The sequence below is a fragment of the Desmodus rotundus genome, chromosome 2, assembly GCF_022682495.2.
Source record: "Desmodus rotundus isolate HL8 chromosome 2, HLdesRot8A.1, whole genome shotgun sequence".
Taxonomy (NCBI): domain Eukaryota; kingdom Metazoa; phylum Chordata; class Mammalia; order Chiroptera; family Phyllostomidae; genus Desmodus; species Desmodus rotundus.
In genome coordinates, this window is record NC_071388.1 from 56,023,665 (window position 1) to 56,029,346 (window position 5,682).

General features: G+C 37.0%; 1 pseudogene; it reads right to left on the reverse strand.

Annotated features, from left to right (window-relative positions):
* Positions 1-4,293: 4,293 nt before the first annotated feature.
* LOC112300937 (peroxiredoxin-2 pseudogene) lies at positions 4,294-4,887 on the reverse strand (annotated as a pseudogene).
* Between the last annotated feature and the right edge of the window lie 795 nt (positions 4,888-5,682).

Below are 5,682 nucleotides of genomic sequence, written 5' to 3' on the forward strand. Positions count from 1 at the left end.
TCTTTCCTTGTGGCATCATTTTCTGGCTTTGGTATGAGAATAATGCTGGCTTTGTAAAATGAGTTTGAAAGTATTCCTTCCTTTTTAATTTTTTTTTGCAAATGTATGAGAGGATTGGTGTTAATTCTTTAAATATTTCATACAATTCATTGGGAAAGTCATCTAGTACTGAACTTTTCTTTTTTGGGAGTTTTTTGTCATTATTTACCATTGCTGGCCATTGTGAATGCTGAAAGTTACAAAATCTTCAACAGCTGCAGCTCCTACAGCTCTGAACCAAAGATAATAATTCCTACTTCAACAATTTGTTGTGAGATAAATATTAGATCTTGGATGTAAAGAATCTAACAATGCCTGACACAAATGTTTGTTTCTTTGTCTTTGGATGATTTAGCAAGTGAAGTCTACTTTATATCGATTCAGAAGAGTTAGGAGTCCTTAGAAAAGTCATAAAAATTCAACCTTTTGTAGATCCCTTTGCGTTTTTAATATAAATTAAGTGATATAGTCCATGTCATTTGTGAAAGTGCATACTTTTAAAATTATTAACGACGGAATGAAAAAAGCATATACTCTAAACACAAACATTGGTGTGAAATATATCATTAATTGGTTTGCCGTTTGCCTTGATGTTGACATCTGTGAGCTCAGAGTTTGAGGGTCTGCAGGACCAGAATTTTTGGTCTTGCTATGAATCTTGCAGGTAGACTTCTACTCAGCTGTTGAACAAATGAATGTGAAACAAGTAAATGAATACAATTGAGCTGGCTACTTAAAAAAAAAAAACCCACCACCACCACCGGACACTGTAATTATGTCTTTCTTTAGCTTAGGGGGTCCACCAAATGTTTACAATCACTTGTTTGGTAAACTGGTTTTCTTATATTCTCCATGGTTCAGGAATTAAAACTTTATGCTACTTATAGAACAGGCTTTTTTAGGACACACACCTATTGATATTTCTGTCACAGGAAATATTTTCATGGCAACAAAATGCTCTAGCATCCCTATGCTTCCTTGGCATAATAAAGAAGAAAAATTCTGATGTCCTATAATACACATTAATCAAAAAGAAAACTTTTCTGGAAAATACAGAAGTTTCCAAATAGTGCTGACAAATGTTTTATTTTGCCATTTCATAAACATTTATCATCATTAAAAGGAAATAAAGATAGGAGCTATTGGGTTGACCAAAAAGTCACACTTTTTGTTTTCACCAATAACTTTATTGATTTGGATATTTTGCGTACTTCGGTTATCTTCCACATGGTATAATGTTGATTGTTCTCAATGTCTCATCTTGAATGCTGTCAATTTCCACTGGTCTACCTGACTGTGGAGCATCATCCAGCAAGAAATCTCTAGCACGAAACTTCACAAACCACTTTTGACATGTTTGATGAGTCACAACTTCTCTATACACTGCACAAATGTTTTTTTCTTTGCATTTCAGTTGTGTTTTTACCTTTCTTAAAATAATAAAGTACGCTATGCTGAAAATGTTGCATATTTTCTTCCTCTTCAATATTAAAATGGTTACACAAAAATTCACCAACTTTGATAAGATTTTTAAAAATGCATGCTGATATGACAGATGTCACAATACAATCTAACACAAATGTTTTGAATTACGTTAAAGAGAACTAAGCACTACTAGAGTCCCCTTATGGGAAAAAATTTAATAAATTTGTGGCTAAACCAATATACTGCCGATATTGTGTACTTTTTAATCTATGAAAATATCCATTTTATTTTAATCCATTAAAGTAGGCTTTGACTTGGATTGGGTTTTGGTAGTGGTGCCATGTCAGAATGCATACGGAAAAGTTGAACTATGTCGTCTAGGTGATGCAGAAGTATCTAAAGCATTTAATTTTTTAAAAAAATATGTAAGTTGAGGTTTTAGTACTTAAGAAAACATCTAATCATTTTTATGTTTGCAAACTTATGCTCTCTTTTATCTCAAATATAATTTATAGCCATAGTTGACACCATTATTATTTTAAAGGCTTATTTCACAGTTATTTTGATGATTTCCAATGAAAAAAGGTCAGTCATATTGCACATATCTAAGAAACTTTCAAAATAAGATCCTAATTACTGTATGGAAATATTAGTCAATATGCTTTGAAACATACAATCCAGTTTTATGTGATCAGTGATTTAATGTAAATGTTTAATCTTTTTATAAAAATTCATTTGAATTATTCAGAGATACTCAGAATAAAAAATTATTTATAAGCATTTTTGCAAAATATAGTCTTGAATAAAAGTGAATGAAATCATAAAATCACTGTGTATTTTAAAATTAAATTTCAGTCTTAAGTTACTAGAGGGACTATTAAGTGACTCTTGGAATATTTCTTGTTTAAATAAGGCATGATTGAATTAAATTATCTGAAGCTAGGGTTTAATATTATCATCAAACATTTTCCCCTGAGTGTTTAAATTAAAATACTTTTCGATTTTTCTCCCACTCTAAAAAAGTAAGTAGCAGAGCTACTAATTTCATGTAAAAATAAGAATCTCTATTTAAATACTTACTTTTAATAATAACTGCAAGTAAATTTATAAAAATATTTCAGATCTTCTCCTCCTCCCAAATACTATAGGCTTTTAAATAAAAAAGACAAGATTTTTTATTTTACCTCCACAGGGTAAACTAAGGAGTCATGGGAATTGCAAAGCACACAGCTTCCAGTGGCATGGATTTTATATTTTGAACCTATTAGCAGTAAAACTTCATTGTCAGTACTGGAGGGGTACACATGTTTGAACGTGCTATGTTAGCTGTGACCACACATAATATAAAGTTTTGCATTTTTTTTCCAGTACACTGAGTTGCACCTGGAAGTAAATAGCTAACCAGAATAGACTAATGATATGCTCAGTGTCGCCAGGAGCCATAGAGTAAGCATCTCTCTCTGTCTGGGCTCTCCAGTGAACTCTTAAACCATTGGCTTTTAATTCAGTAACACACTCTGAGGAGCATGTCCCCTGCTTTTTATTACATTTCAGGGGCAGCTCCATCAACCTGCATCACTGTCACTTAGCACAGCACTTACTCTCGCTAATAAAAAATCACTCCAGGTGCTATATTGAACGGATTATTATCAACAGAGGATTCCAAAATTTAGTTTATGTTCCACTCTTTCAGGACTCAGAGCAGCCTGAGGTCCCAGGTATGTTTATGAGCACCAACATGACAACTGAAAAAGATCAGGCCTGATGCACAAAGATGGTCAAGAGAGAGCTGTATTCTGACCCAACATTCCATATTGTTGGCTTACAAAATCATTTCAGGAGAAACAAAGGTGGTTCACTAAGCCTCCATGTGAAAATGGCATCGAAGGCAAATAAAAGGTTGACAAAGATAAAAAAAGAAACAACACTATCGAGAGTGAGAGTGTGCCAGCAAGTGAGAGAACACTAACGGGACCAACATGGTAGAGGAAATAATTATTTAGATAAGTAGTTACCTTCATAAAATATATAAGAAATACTTCATTTCCTCCTAAATGATGGGATCCATATTTACTCCCAAGGTTATTTAAGAAAATTATTTTAATATTAGGCAGAAAATAATCAGATCCTTAGTACTAGGCAGTATATATGTTGTTAATGCTAAATCTCTGCCTCACAAAAAAAGATTTCTGTGCACATAATAATTCTTCAAAGTCAAAGACCAAAGTCTAACATGGTATACAGTGATACCTTGCCTGCTGCCTCCTTTCCTCCTTTCCTTATTGTCTCTTTTAAGTCTTTCTGCTTTCATATTTTTATGTTCCATTAGCAGGGAAGTTTCTATTATTCTCACCACTTACTTGGGTTTTTTTCCCCCTTATCTCTGTAGCTTTGCATATCATCTCTCCTGTACTTGGAACTTCAGCCTCCTTTTTTGTCTATCTAACACAAGTTCATTATCGAGTCTCAGATCAAGGGTTGCCTCCTCTAGGAAGCCTTCCTCGATGTCTTCACCTCCACTCAGCATATCTCTGTGCACCCTTAATACCCACTGCATTTATCCATTGTTTTATAATTGAATTTTTAATGTTTTTCTTTTTCTTTTTTTGTCCCTAAACCTTTATCGGTCACCTCTAGGCCTGTGCCTGGTTGGGTGGCTCCAGGGATGGGTCACCATTCACCACTCAGATAGGAATATGAAAATGCCTAGCACTAGCCCTTTCGGGTCACAGACTGTGGAATATGAAGGGGCAGATCTGGCCTTTCATGGGCCAGCACGGGGCACCCAAGTAGGGGTCAAGAACCCAAGTTTGGTGCTTGTTTGTCAGTCTAGTTGTGTTTGGAGAAGTATTCCTTGCTCTTGTGTCTTGGGCTTGATCATGTCACTGCCTGGCTTCCAGCCAGCGGGACAGACTTCCCCCTGCTCATCTGCGTACTGAAAGGCCTGGACCAGCCGAAGAGCCTCATCCGCGGAGCGCCCCACAGGCAAATCACTGACGGTGATCTGGGGAAGGTCACCCTTGACATTGATGATAATGAGTCCCCTGTAGGCAATCCCCTCATTTTTCTTCAGCACGCCATAATCATGGGACAAGCTTCTGGTTACATCAGCCAGCAGAGGGATATTCAGAGGGCCCAAGGCTCCCTCCTTCCGGAGGCTGTTAATCCAAGGCAGGTGGGTGAACTGCGAGTCTATAGAGACTCCCAGCACCTCGCAGCCCAACTTGCGGAATTCCTCTGCATTCTCGCTGAAAGCGATGATCTCCGTGAGGCACACAAAAGTGAAGTCCAAAGGGCAGAAAAAGAGGACTGCATATTTCCCTCTGTAGTCTGAAAGCTTCATTTCCTGGAAGGCGCCATCCACCACGGCGGTGGCCTGAAGTCCGGGGTGAGCTTTCCCATGTGAGCGTTTCTGGAGGCCATGGCTGAAAGCTGCGTGGGGAGGGTGGGAAGCACAGAGAAGCAGACTAGCTGACTTGCATTCTCAGAGACCTGTTTTTCTCTCTAATCAGTCTCTGTCTTGTTTGACTGTAGAAAATGGATTAATGCATCATTAGAACCCACGTTCCTCAGTGTGTGTTCAGTAAATAATTTTAGAAAGAATAAATGACTGAAGTGTCTTCACTAAGTGTATACATTTACCTCTAAGAAAAATGGAATCGGGTCATTTTGCAAAGGAAAATGTTTCCAGCCCCACGTTTGCAGCATGTGGTATTCAATTAAAAGCTTTACTGCTGGCTAGGCTAAGCCAGGGTAAGAAAGATGTTCTTAGTAGATAGGGAGACATTGAAATGACCATTCTCACAGAACCAGAAAAGTTGGTACATACTGCAAGAAGTCATTCAGAAACTGTGAATTTCATTTCATTTACTATCTCTTTAAAAGTAGAGTAGCTTTTATCATTCATTTATATATATACATATATATGTATATATATATATTTGAGAGCTTCTAATGAGTCAAGTACTATGTTAGAGTCAAGAGCAGGGGTGTCAAACTCATTTTCACTGGGGGCCGCATCAGCCTCACAGTTGCCTTCAAAGGGCCAAATGTAATTTCAACTCCTTAACAGTTAAAGAGTAGTTACATTTACACAGTCCTATAATTATTTTGGCCCTTTGAAGGCAACCGTGAGGCTGATGTGGCCCCCAGTGAAAATGAGTTTGACACCCCTGGTCTAGAAAATAAGGCTGGATTACTGTCTCTGGTGGCTCACAA